This window comes from Acipenser ruthenus, chromosome 27 (assembly GCF_902713425.1).
Source record: "Acipenser ruthenus chromosome 27, fAciRut3.2 maternal haplotype, whole genome shotgun sequence".
NCBI classification, from domain to species: domain Eukaryota; kingdom Metazoa; phylum Chordata; class Actinopteri; order Acipenseriformes; family Acipenseridae; genus Acipenser; species Acipenser ruthenus.
This window is the reverse complement of record NC_081215.1, coordinates 26,235,274-26,250,690: the sequence shown is the minus strand read 5'-3', so window position 1 is coordinate 26,250,690 and position 15,417 is coordinate 26,235,274.

Genomic DNA, 15,417 nt, shown 5'->3' with positions numbered 1-15,417 from the left:
CTCAACCAAAGGTTCCGATCTCATTTTATTCCAATCAGGAAAATCACAGTTCCATATCCTTAATGAGCATTTAGATTATGCGCAATAACACACATGGGGTGTGGGCTGTAGCAATATAAAACACACCTTTTTGTGTGTTACAGTTTGTAGTGGTTTATATATAAACAGTGCACCACATAAAAAAATAAATCAATACGAAACAAAACTGTTACAGAACATGCCTTTTTCGTTTGTCTTCGGGTTTACAAGTAGACAGGTATAAGAGGACTAAAAGGGGAGGCGCTGCTGAATAGCAAACAATTCAGGAAACTTTAAATCCCTCACCTGAATTCACAGGGCTGGCAGTGTTACCCACATGACATCAAAGCAGCCCATTTTTCTATGCATTTGCATCTTTATGACACCAGGCAACAGGACAAGAACGGTGTTACAAGAAGAAGAAGAAGAAGAAGAAGAAGAAGAAGAAGAAGAAGAAGAAGAAGAAGAAGAAGAAGAAGAAGAAGAAGTCCAGGTGGACAAGCCTGAATGCAAAGTCTTGTCATGCCTTTGTGTCATAGCTGTTTGCGTTGTTTAATAGTAGAACCACAAGGGACACACAGGCCCTGATTGATGCTTGTCAGCTAGCGATAAGCAAAGCAGGGCTTTTTCAACCATGTTCAAGCGTTGTCAGTGTTTTGAATACAGTGTTTCATTAGAGCAGACAGTCCCTTTTCAATGCTCATTAAGGTCTATTCTTCAGGTTCATCCGTGGTCTGTGTCGACTGCAGTTTCACGGTTTTACTCCACAAGTAGAGATTTTTGGCATCTGTGTATTTCATGTTTCCATAGCTCAGACTTCAGCATATTCTACTTTATCACAAAGGAAGCACTGTGGATATAGAGAAAAGGAATTCTTTCAGCTATTTTTTTTTACATGAACAATGCCCATACAGTATACAAACGATTAAATGACTATTAATAATTCAGAAAGTTACACAGAACTACAGAATGGCATGCTAATCTCGTTTGGTTTTGTGCAATAACTTCGTAGTTCAATGCCCTTCAATTATGAAAATCAAGAGGAATGGATCACGGATGATTGCGCACAAAAGCCCTTTGAATCTCCGTGCTGCAAACATAGCCTCAGCTGTCAATCCGATGTAAATTTGCCGGAAACAAAGCAAGCCTGCTTTGTAGATCATTTAACCTGACAGTGTTTAATCATTGAGAATGATTTCTGGAACGGACATTAAGGGGTGGCAAGGCAGAGTTTTGCAGGGTCACTAAATTCAATCTTTTTTTCTTGCGCTTAGATAACTCTACATTGAGATGTACTTTACCTTCCCAAAATCTCATCGCTGGCAGTGAAAGGTTTAGCATGGTGTCCCGCCCCTATATATATGTGCGCTGTTTTATTAATATTTGTATTATTATTGTTTGCGGCGTGGATGGAAAGCCACTGCCATTATTTATTATTGTTTTGTTATTTTGATTTTAAAACCTCGTGAGGATGCGTGACTGATCAGCTACTGATTATTTAACTGACTATGCAGACTATGGCCGAGAGGTAATAAGATAATTAATAGCTAGTTAACCCCTTGGCCAGAATATAAAAGCCTGCAGCTGTCTTTGTTGAGGGTGAAGGGTTCAGACTGGAGAAAAACTAGAGTAAACAATTGCTATACATGCTGGCTAAAAACCAGCACGATACTTGTTTGTTTCTGTTTGTTTGGCCAACGTGCCCCTTTAGTATTGTGTTTGTTTAAATCTTTTATTTTCTATTATTTAATATAGCACTGAGCACCACTGCGCCTCAGTTTCACCTGCCATTCATTGTTTTGAGTCTGTGTTTCTGGTCTGACGTCACCACTGCAATCCATCCTGTTCACACATGGCTTTTGGGATAATGCAGTAGCGAAAAAATAATAATAATAAAAAATAATAATAATGATCTTCTGATTTACAAAAAGTCTGCTCTAGTTTGTTCTATTCGGTGCAAGGAAACATTCCACATTGCAGTCTTGAGGGACACAGTTTCCCAGATCGGAATAATTTTTTTCTCAACATTGAACACATTTAAACCATTTACTAGGCCAGCGCTTGATAATGAGATCCCTTTTATCTCAAATTGTATTGCACCTTAAGGTATACAAATGGGGGATATTGGAAACATCAAAGGATGTGCAGGAGTAAAAAAAAAGAAACCTTCAAAGACTTGCTTCTTAAAAGAGCATGTTAGGTACTTTTAGCAGCGAATATGTAATGAATCAATTAAAACTGTTATCTGGCATCTCCTTACTGTTCAGTTACATTGCCAGCATGTGGCACGGATACATGTTTTTTTCTGGAATCCAGGGTGTTCTGGCTCAAGCAGGTTCTGATGTCACCTGATCTCCACCCATGGCTCTCATGCTTCCCTATTGGATGGTCAACAAGATTGACTCTCTATCTGATTTTAAACATGCCAATCTGTCTTATATGCATCTAGAGTATGTTTATTAAGACTAGCTTTCCTACTACAGAACTATTTAAGACATGAAAAAGCCTGGTAAATGTACTGTTAATGCTGTTATTTCATCATTTTCATATGGTTACATTTCCCTTGATTGCATGTCCATTGACTGTTTTTTTTAACATAAGTTTCTCGATTGAACTTAAATATGTAATTGCTTATCAGTTAATTACCACATATTTATAATACATAATACTACATATTAATGTATTCTAAAGTGTTACTGTATATGTTAGTAGGGATTTGACTGAAGCTGGACTTAGAAACTCAGGGGTCAAAATGAAGACAAAATTGAGTCAATATTCGGGTTATTTGGTTCCAAATTAGTGACTTCATGACTTCATGAAGTCACTTCATTGTCCAGTGACAATGAAGTCATGGTGCCCCTGCTGAGAATCTGTATAAAGAGCTTACAATAGCAGAGCATCAATATTATCAGGATATTGGTGGTGTAAACCCAAACACACACTGGCAATAATTGCAATCAATGCAATGTGTTGCCAAAATTGAATTTGTTAATGAAATATGTGGATCCAGATCTCATTCTAACTAAAGTTGATTTACAAGGATTCACAGTGCAGTTAACCATACATCCAATTGCTCATTCTTCAGGTGACAGATTTGGTAACGAAGGGCAACAAGCCATCTTTTCAAAGTGGTTACTCCCATCTTTAATTATGCCAGTGTTGCAAAAACAAGAAACAAACCACCAGAGTAGAAGGAATGCATGTATAAAACACTATGTTTATGATCACCATATTCATGATCACTATATTCATGATCACTATATTCATGATCACCATATTCATGATCACTATATTCATGATCACTATATTCATGATCACTATGTTTATGATCACTATATTCATGATCACTATATTCATGATCACTATATTCATGATCACTATGTTTATGATCACTATATTCATGATCGCTATGTTTATGATCACTATATTCATGATCACTATATTCATGATCACTATATTCTGTATTATTGAGTGGGCACTATATCGTTTCACTATGGCATACATTGCAATAGTGCGTCTGTCAATTGCAGCATAACTTGTAACATTGTGTCAGCTGTGCTGTTAAGATACAATATAACATTTACATAAATAATGTGTGCTTATCCAGACAAATACCACCCTGCCCCTGTTCCTGACTCAATTGCATTTGTAGATAAACATGTAACAATCCAGACTTAAAATATATTCTTTAATGAGAAAGACCACAGAATAAACCATCCATTCTTTATCATTTTGCTTTTGCTGTCAGAAACCGAAGATTCCGGGATTTCAGATCTCTGCTTTCTTGACTTAAGTCATGATGATTCTGAATTATTGAGCAGTATTCAGTCTATCATCACAGGTCCAGAGTATATTAGAAGTGAAATAATTGGCCGATTGAAAGAATTTATTTTTCAAGCAGCTAGGCTTTCTAGTGAACTGACAGACAGTTTGATGTCAGAAGGAATGTGTTGTTTCACTGACAGTGCTGTTCAAACACAGCATTAATATTGCAAACCCAGCTACACAGTTCCAGTGTGTTCATTTTCTGATGTTGTTTGGGGTATAAGTGGTCTTCTGGTGTGCTCACAAATGTATTTCTATGTATTTGTTTTAGGACTCAGTGAGGCCTCCAGAGTAGATAGTTCACTGCATTGCGCAGTCTCTTTGGAAGCAGGAATTTTGTTAGACCAGACGGACAGATGGATTTTTTTACAGGCGGAGATAATGCCAGATGGATTTTTGGAACAAATAAATATTATTAAGCTTTAATTTTTGAGCAACAGAACTCAGAATTATTTAAAAGGCAAACAGGCAAATAATCAAACAATACATGAATAAATACACAACATGGCATGAATGATTAGCTGTTCAAATGATTGTCTCCCCTTAGAATACGAAAATGTGATATGTTGTTCAACTGCATTCCACTTTTTTCCCTCTTCTATTATTTATTTTAAGTCTCCCGTTGAGAACAGGTTTAATCCGAGTTCTTAAAACAACAACAACAAAAAAAACACTTTCAAAGGAGGTTTGTGATCTTGCTTGCTGTTGCTGGCTTCTGACGAGTCTGCAAACTTCAGTGTTCCTTGCCAACCTCATCAAGAGGGGTCAGCTGTCTAAAGCAGAACTTCTGAAAGGGTTTGTTAAATCATTACCCTTAGTATTGTCAAACCCCAAATCAATAAAATACAAGCATGGGCTTTTATATATTGCCATAACTGCATTCAACATTAAGAATTGAGGCCTTTAGTAAATGTTTAAATAGAGAGCTATGGAGGATGGGATAGTTGTTGCAAAGCTTAGGAACGCTGTGTGGAATTCTATGTGTTGGGAGGAACCGTTATGTGTTGTGGAAAGGAAAATGAGGTAGAGCAAGGACTTCCCTCCGCTGCAAATTGAATGCCACCGAGTCTTGGCATGAATGGGAGACAGTGCTCTTAAATTTGAAGTAATGAGAGTTTTCAAATGAATTCCCGAATTCTAATTAGCTTCAGTAGAATTCCACACTGCCCCTTTGTTTTGTTCAAAAGCCCTTTTCCAATACTTCTTCTTTGTTCTGAATAATGCTAAGTCCATGTTTTTCCCAGTGGTCTCCCTCCTGGACAGAGTCCCTTTCCTACAGTTTCAGTAAAGCGGGATGCCCAACATGTAACGGACATAAATATGATTCAATAATGCCATAGATCTTACCTAATATGTATTAATTATTTCTAAGTGATGATGATGGGCTGTAAAAATGCTAGAGAGATCGATTCAATTCAGCAAGCATTCTTTTCTATCAAACAGTAAAGTCAAGGTCAGTGTCTTGCAAACTCAATAAAGCTGACAATCCGAAGAGGGAAGCAAGGCCAGTGTTTTAGTCTCGTACTTTCGCTTGCTTGAAGTTTTTACTATGTGTTTGCTCTCTTTGCTGTTGTCTCAAGAATAACCCTGAAAGAAAGATGTTCCCTCTCACAGGTTTTATTCCCGTCAAGTAAGTAAATAAATCAGGAAGCTATTGCTGTACGTTTTAGCTGAAGGGTTAGAGAAGTCACCTGGAGATTTTCAAAGTCCCAGGCATTTAGTTTGTGTTATTCTTGGAACGCTTTTGTTACCGTCGGGGTTGCGGATGAAAGTACAGTATTTATTTTATTACAGTATGTAATCTTCTATCTCCCAACAGGAAATGAGCGCTCATATTGAAAAACAAAAATCCAGCATGCAGTTGCAGTAGATGGGTGAAGGATCACATGTTAAACTGCAAAGCTAAACCAAGTTGTACTGTAGTATACAGTAAAGTGTAGCAAAATCCTAGTGAAGGCACGGTAAAGCATAGGCTAGCATGGTAAATTAGTGTTCAGTGTGTTTAGTGTTGTAAAGCATCATAAACTCACTGCATTGGAATGGGAAAAGCATGATAAACTGCAAAATTAGGGTAGCCATTTACCATCATACGATTTCATAAGGACGAAGTTTTTCAAACTGATTTACAAATGGTAGCTTTTAAATGGTTACGCAAACGTATCCCCAGTTTCATCAGGTAAATTGATTATCTGATTGTACTACATATTAATGTATTGATAGCCCTCAGGTTATATGGGCAAGCATGACAAAGGATATGAAAAGCCAATCTACTAAATTTCGAAGAAAGACGAGAAACAGATACCAAGTCAACAGCTGGACACAGCTCTTTCTGTAGCCTTGCAGTCTCTCACATGTTTAACCCAGGCTCCCTCGATTCTTCCCGAGAGATACAGAACCGCAGAATGCCAGAACGTCTACAGCAGACACTATTTGAGAAATGAACAGTTATTCTGAGCTACTCATTAGATTCCATACCTATGGGACACCCCTAATGAGCTCAATCCAAAGGTTTTGCTATCAATATCTAGACAGATTACGATATTTAAATGAGATTCAGAATGCACTGATCAGTAATTAAGCCGGGTGATATGTAGGGATTTGAAATAAACAAACAAAATAATACTGCCAAACTTGCTGCTAATAACATGCTCTGGCTTCTAATTTCTGCAATGGGTGTCAGAAAGGTCGTTTACAATTGAATATACCCTTGGAGTTATCGACTGCTGTCACCAGCCTACCCTCAAACTGGAGGTCACCTTCATTAAAGAGAGCAATGGTGCTTAATGCTTCCAACCAGTAAATACCAAGGGAAGTGCATTTGTGAACGGCCCTCAGTGGAAACAAAAACTGATGCATGTTTGTGTAGAATATGCCTCAGATAGGTAAATGGGAAAATTCCACAGGAACACTGAGGCCCAGATTTATAAAATGACTGCGCATGTTTTACAACCATAAAAAAGGGGGCTGAGGGTTCTGAAATCTTGGATGGGATTTATAAAACACATGCAATGGCATAAACACGCAATTAAGATGTGATCTGCGGGGGCAATGTCTCTGTGTGCTTTAGCCCTTGATGCATATGTAATTCTGGGGCGTTTCTGAATGAAACCGCTAAAATTGGCAGGGGATTTTGCAAATGAGGTCGATTAAATATTATGTCTAATTTATTAAAGCTGCCGGTAATTGTGGGCTTCGTATTTGCTTGATTATTTTAAGAACTCTGAAAAGCAGGCGTTAATTTGCCGCAGTCAGACAGTAGGCTATATAAAAGGCAAGGTGATGTGGGAGACTTGTCTGCAGCAAGAAGGAGACGTTGTTTTCAAGGACAAAGAAACATTTAATAACATTTTGCAAAGAGCTAATTTTTTAAACCTTCTGATCAAGTCAGTTTGTAAATTATGGTTTATAATATTGTATTGTTTTGCAAACTCCAAATGTCAATACATGTTTCATAGCTTACATGACAAAAAAGAAAGTCTGCAAATAGAGAATATAGAATCCATGTAAAAAAAGGTCCCTAGAAGCACCTAAAAAGGTCTCCCACAGTGGCAAAGCAAGGTTCTAACGAGAGCCTTTACTTCTTGGGGTGTAGCCATTATTAAAAGAATGGTGGAGGAGATTAAGAAAAGATGGAACGATATTCCGAGGCGCACTAAAGAAAAAGTCTCATATACAATGAGGGCTCATCCTCCACCGTTAATTGCGGTGAGGGGTATTTAAATTGGCTGATTGCGGAAGTGCCTGCTTCATCAAATTAGTCTTATAAAATAGGACGTTATTTTGACGCTGCGTGCGGTCGTACTGAACACGCACATTACTTGGCTTTTTGCAGTCGTTTTTTCCCCTTTATAAATTTGGGCCTTAGTGCTGTTGGAGCAGGTGCTAATAGATGAAAATGACAGCACCTCCTCTGGATCAGAACTCACCTTATACAGCTATCTGCAAAGTAAACTGCAGCAAAACCCAGGCAATTTTTAATATACTTTTCAGGTGCTTGGTTATTGAAAATGAAGTCGATGAAGATGTGTGGGCATACTCTGATTTAATAGGAGCTCCTTTAAATTCAGATTTAAGATATACATTCCTATGTATAAATAGACAGAGTGAATTGACTCCCAAAGTAGTTGTTTGTCATCATTAATATATATTCTTTGGGATCACAGACCTATTAATTGTCAGTTAAGTGCATTTTTTTTCTGTGCCACACAAACTCTGTAGTGGTGGAAGAAAAGAAAAACACTTATCAAACATATAAGTACTTATTTCCTAAAGTGTATCAGTAAAGTTTAAATAGGTTACTACTACATTTTCTTTAAAAAGTAAGTAAATAAATAAATAAATAAGACCATAATGGAGGCTTCAATTACCTTTTGTGAAAATTCACTTTAGTTTCAGTAACTCTTTAGAAAATTCTAAAGTAAATTTAGTTACTGCTAATTATTCCCAGAGTCAAATACTTTTGATAAATACCATGTCTCTAATTAGCTGATTACTTGGCAGCAGTTGGTGCTTTTATGTTTAAATGTGTCAGCTATTTGTTGATACTTGGCCCCCAGGGAGTGAGATTCTGTATGAGAATTCAGCTTGGATAACACCAATATTCACAGAGCATTACAAAGTTTGCTAAAATCTTATAAAATAAATCAATAAAACAATACACCCTTTCCACAGCACTTTAAGATGTTAAGGGCAGTATTTTCAAAAGGTCGTAAATGACAACTCCAGTGTTAATCAAGAAATCGGTATGTAGCATTGATTTTGGCATTTTCAAACTGTCGTTATGCCTGTTTCATTATTAAATAATCATCCTAATTGATTTCTGAAATTATGTTGATTTATGAAATAATGTAAATATCTTAATAAGCAGTGCATCTTGCAACTATTTATTTTGTTTGCTTGCGTGGGAATTTTAAAAGCAAATCCGTGTTAATTGTCATCATTTATCAGGAGTTAATTTGCACTTGGAAAAGGAGGGTTTTAATTAAAGAAAGTATATAACTCATCTTGAAACAGAAATTTAAGAGAACGCGACTGACGATACAAAGAGAGAGAGAGAGTGTACAGGACCAGAGTTAATTTCTTACAGACAACCTAGATAATTCAATATTTGTAGTTATGAAAATATTTTAGCCTTTTCTATACTTGTTGTTATGAAGGAGATTTATTCAGTTTTAACCATTTGTAACCTCATGGAACGTTTGTTGTATTGGTAAAATGATATACTGTTATTTGAGCGAAGTGTAATGTTTCTACCAAGAATTTTTCAATGCAGCTGTAGCCTATTTGAATTCTGCATACGTACATTATATGACAGCTGACCTCTAGTGTAGATTTTATTTGAATTATACAACTTAAATCTTGGTATAGAAAACGGCATATTAAATATTACAATAAAGTTTCCTTTGATTGCAGATTTGTAATGCGTTCTTGGCTTTAACACCTGTGTCTTATCTACACGAGAACGAAGAACAGTCGTAAAAGGGCACATTTATATTAAGGAAATTATATATCATTGAGAAGTACAATTTCCATTTAATGTCATTAATACCAGTACACTGCTATGTCTCTGGCTCAAACATGCATTTGTTTCGGATTTATAGGATGTGGTGGAGGACACATCATTCTGAGGAGCTGCAATCTCCTTGTCAAACATACTAGCACACACTTGCAGTTCAGCAATCACGTTTTACACAGATACACAGGGCTGCGTTTAGAACCTAGTAAAGTGTTTTGGAGGGGTGCAGACAAAAAAAAAAGTGGTTTACGGTCATCATACGATCTGCTCAGATAACAAGCATTTTGTATTACTGAAACACACCCATGCCATTATTTATTTCTACAGGATTATCTTGGCTTAATGAAAGGAATCTTCCCCACTATATCTACGGGGCACACCATCCCAGTGGACCCGACATACAGGTGGTGCTTCTCATTCTGTTCTCATTCCTTTACCAGCTACATGTGTTCGTGTTTAAATCCGAATATTCTAGGCGATGCTTTTGGCCATAGCTGTAGTCTCTGTAAATTAGCTGAAAGATCAGAAAGGTGTATAAATATTACTAATGGTCCCTCATCCCAGCACCTGCAACCCCATTCTCTCAACGCTGTAATAGCTCTGATTTAGCACTCTCCAGCAAACATGAGACACACATTAATCTTTTCTAGAGCGCACTGCTGCCATAGCAGGTGTATGTTAAAAAAAAGAAAAAAGAAACACCACAGGAAGAATATGTGCTGAATATAGTCTGACTTGAAGCCATAGGTGAAACCCATGATCAGTGGTTATAAAGGAGTTATAAAGTGAAAAGCGTAATATAGGGGCCCACACTTTGTTTTGTTGGAAAAGTTTTAATTAGTGTTTTGTTCTTTTACCAGGTACAGCTAATACCAGGCAGCCCTTCTAAATACTTACCACTGTAGTTTTGCATTGTATTTTTTGTAGTTTTGCTTTCCCCAGAGTTATATTACACATAGTTTACCCTGGTTTGCCATGTTTATTAATAAGCGTTAACATACCTTGTTATTCTTTACCTTGCTTTCACTTTGCTTTAACACACTGTGCTGTGCTTTTACTGTGGTAAACTTTTATAAGGGAGCAGCTAAAACGATTACTTGACTGTTGCTTCTTATAGCAAGGGTGAGTTCCAAATGCTGTGATATAGTTGCTCAGATTGAAATGGGTGTTCTGTAGCCACACTTGGAAACCTTCAGCGGAAGGAAATATTGACCAATGAGTTTGATAGATGGGTCATGATGGGGACACAGCCCCGAACTAGCAGTGCCTCTTCATGCTTTAACTCATCTGACAGCTGCTTTGTCTGATAAGGAGATGGAGCCTCCCATGCATACTGACAATGGAATTGTTTGGCAAAAGTATGTGCCAGGAATATCAGATCCAGGGATTTCACTGGCTTGGGTTTTATACACGTATACATGTGTGGCATCTTATTTTGTATTGGACTAGAAATACTGAACAGGAATCTGAACCTGAAAACAACATAACATGAATTTGGAAGTATTCACGTTTGGCCACATAATCATGTTTAAGTATTTATTGGGTGCAGGGGTTTGAATGCACATCAAATAATGTCCCCTTCCTTCCAGGATACTAGTTAATATATTAAATCATAATAGAAGATATTTAAGGCATCGGTTTGCTCATATAAACCTTAGTTTTTCAGTGTCTTATCAGCTCCTAAGTGTGCGTGGGAGAGTGTGTGAGAGAGTGTGAGTCTGTTAAAAAGAAAGACGCTTAATCTAGTGGGAATTATTGATAACTGATATCATTTGCACCATACCCTGACCTTCAGTTGTGCAAGGGACTTCCTCAAGAACAGTTCAGAACATTTTGCAAACCGGCGCTTTGTAATGATTTTCTTTGAGGTGTCTGGGATTGTACTTCACATAAAATAAAGGAGCCTTCGGGGAAACGGTTTTGAAATCCTGCAACTCAGATCACCAGACCGACAGACCTTTTCTTTTCAAGCACAAAAGCAGAAGCTCAAACTTGCTCTGGAGTAAGCAAAACAAATACATGACTGAAACTAACAAAATCCATTTCCAGTAGGTTGCCAATAATATTGATTTTATTTAAATGTCTGCATTGAGGGTGATCAGGGGCAAGCAATTCTGATCCTCCAATGCCACTTAAATAACTCAGTCCTTTTAATATTTAAAGGCATCATGGTTGGAAGAAAAATCTGAACTGGAAGGGCTTTGATCAATGATATTTAACCCGAGGGTCATTGAAAGGTAAGGTAACACTTTATATTATAGTGCTGCTTATTAATGTTTTACACATGTTTTATAAATATATAATAGGTGCTTAATAACTGTGTTATAGAGTTTTGATAAAGCATTATATATGGTGTAGCCATAGACGGAATTACAGTTTTATAAAGAGGACAGCTTTTAGCCACCAATTGTACTTTGGGATGTTTAAACATAATTCCTCCTATGGCTATTGCATGCTTACAAACCATCTATAATCCTTTATTAACATTCTATAACATAAGCATATATACTATATTTATAAAACATTAATAAGCAGCACCTTAATATAAAGTGTTACTAGATATCGTGACATGCTGATCTTTTCATGTAATAATATCATGCAACACAGTGTTTTTAATGTTAGGTGAAATCATGTTTTAATATGGCGCTACATTAAAGTAAAGATAGACATGTCATTTTTTTAACAACATATAACTATATAAATCAACAACAACCTCCATTATCTGTCAGCTCAATGCAGCCTTACAGATTGTAAAAATGACAGTACTGATTTATAATACAAATAAAAGTTGTTGGGTGAAGCTAAAACATAATGTTGGGTGAAAGTATGTTTAGCACATATCCACTGAAAACAGATAAAGACTTTATCAGCTGACATTCAGAACTGTAAACATGAAGTCCAACACCTAGTATTACAATTACAGTAGGCCTGTATTAGTTACTGGTTTTAATATCAAGTTTAATGAGTGTTAAATGAAAAATAATAGAATTTGTCACTGTGAAAGAATATAATAATGCTTTGTCCAACATAGACAATGAAACACATTTCCAAAAACAGGGTTGGATTTTGGTTAACACTTTGTTTCTCTAACTACTGTGTATTTACATAGTAGTAACTTACTAAATACATGTGCACTTACACATAATTACAATGCTATTATGCATAACCACAATGCACTCCATGTTTAAATCTTTTTGCACAATATAACCCTAACCCTAACCCTTTCCTGAATATATCGTGCAAAAAGATTTGCATGCTAAGTACCTTGTAACTATGCATAATAATATTGTAATGATGTGTAGAAATAATGGGTGAAACAACTGACAATTCAATTCTGTCCTATTTAATTAATGATATCCCCTTAGTAGGAACACATAGCAAAGCTTTTGTCTCTACTAAAGAATCTAATTTAATAAACAGGGATTAGAACACCCTCATTCCCAGACTGTTCTGATGTTCTTATGTTCTTATTTGGAATGTTGCTTGGATACATTGACTAGCTGGTTGCTGAAAGGTCAAATCTAAGAAGATTAGGTTGTACAACAAAAATAGTAACTCTCCGAGACAGACATGAGTAACAATGGAGAAGATAGCTTTCAGGATTAGTTATCCCCTTAATGAATATGTATTGCAGACCTCAAAAGCATGTGTGACTCTAGTATCCAACATGGTTATCATGATCGCACTTTATATATTCTGAACACACAGAGAAAGAAAGATAAGGAGAGTGTTAGAGGGACTCCTGGGTAGTTCTATGATGTGCATCCAACACAATGTCCAAGGAGACTTGAATACCCATCTAGTGCAATTTACAGTCTGCGGTGTGTAAAGTATCTGTGCCAAATAAGCACAACCTTCCTTTGCACAACTTGCCCAGACGAGGCTAATATAAATGAACACATCATGAGCAGGGTGTAATTATGTGTCAGTACACATGCATTTACTATTTAACTACTCTGTAAATACACCATAAATTAGTCTAACTGTTAATAAATTTAGATACACTGTTTGTAGGTACTTGCAAGTCCCCAGGCTTTTTCTAGTTCTTTTATTTTTCTTTTCCTTTTGTTGCTCAAAACATACTGATTGAATTACAAGGTAGTTTGAATTTTAATAATATAATCTGCTTTTCAATGAGTCAGTTTGCGTATTGGATTTATGCAAACGACACACACAGCTTAGCACACTGTTCTTTTCATTAGTGCTTTGTAAGCTGTATAATACCCTATCGACTTATTATATTCTATCATTTTTAAATGAAGCATTTTTAGAATTGAACACATTGAAGTGAAAAAAAAACATAATAAATTCATCAGACTACAATTAATACTGTTCTGTATTTCTTTTTTTTATATAATTGATTACAAAAAAAGGAAATAAGTAAACAAAAAAAAAATAAGCTTGAACAAAAAACTTTTATTTTCTTCAAAACAGCATTGCAACTGCAACTGGGAGTACAGTATGACCCATGGAAAATGTCCCTGGTAATGCAATAAACTCGTGTTACCTCGATTACAGTCTAGTAATAAATCTGCTACTATGTCCAACAAACATGATACCAGTTCCGTGTCGCAGCATATATCATTCTGAATATCCCCAGGTGTTTTTTGGTTAACGATATTTAATTTAACATGCAGGAATTTTTGTATTAACGCTGCAGCCCGCAGGATCAATTTATGACAGTAAATGGAGAGAACAAACATTAAATGCATAACAAATGCCCTTCCGTAAGAATGATTGCTGGTGGGGTTCAGAAATCTTGATCGATTTGTGTACACCAGATTAGTCTGTTTGATGTAATTGGTAGTCGTTGTGCATTACAAGTGGTTTCAAGGCAAACCCAATGGGGATGGGGTCTCTCCTCCTCATACTGCTTTAAGAAGTTTAATCTGGTGCCACACTTATAGCTCATTACTTTCACTGCCTTGCAATATCAAAGAAATGCTTTGGTTTGTAGTCCAGAACAGGGACCACTTCAAAAGCTCACGAAAGTCTCACCTTTGGGAATCTAAAGCTAATATCCATCAGTTTTATGTGGAGTAATAATTGCTATATTAAACTCGGGGTAATACAACATTATGGTGAAAGCTTGATTGTAATTAATGGGCCTATATACAACAAAGAAAAAAACTGGCAGTGTCCTGAAGTGGACGCTCAATATTGAAAGTGCAGATAAACCAGTGTCTGTGTATGCAGAACATGGATCTATCTACTGTAAGTGCTGTGCCCAACTCCTCCTTTACTGCAAAGTGACAGCCATCTGTCTGCTGCTTTTCCTCATGGTTTTTCAATCTCCAGGCCCACTGATTCCTGTACCCAATGCTACTGGTGCAGAACGTTGTTTTGGTTTGGTGAAAGTCACAGGCTGAGTTCCCCACACTCGTTTTTATTGTGACCACATTTTAACCAACACATCCAGAGATCTAGCTCCTCTTGGATTTGTTTCTGTGGACACAGCTTGCGTCAAGCTAACTATTCCAAGAATTGACAGACGGAGACAGTGCAGTCTATTTACAAGATAACGGATCAATATCAAGGAGACTGTGTTGACCCAAGGTGGTCCAGGTACTGTATCACAAAATGCACCCAATCAATAACCCAAATCAATGACAATGCTAAACTCATTTTTCACTTAGCTTAATTTGCTGACCAACAGATAATGTTGTTGAGCCTACTAGTATTTGCAGTTACAACTTGACAGTTCCCCAATAATGTATTAAACTTTAAATGGATGGTTTGCATTTCTTACATAAACTGTTTCACATCATTTCACAGCATACTATCATAAGCTAAATGCAAAAACAAAAAGGAGCCTTAATATAATTCAATGAGGCTTTGACTGCATTTGAAAACTGTGTAACATTCTTTTCAAAGGCAGATTCATGGCATTCAGTAATGGGGCTGTATGAATCTTTCAGTAGCGTTTTGTTTTGAGTGACAAAAATAAGTATTTAATTGCAATGCAATTACCCATTTATTGAAGTTAATTTATGTATTAATAAACAGTCAATAGATATGCAATAGGGTGTGTCTCCACCATTAGACTTCCATTGTAATGC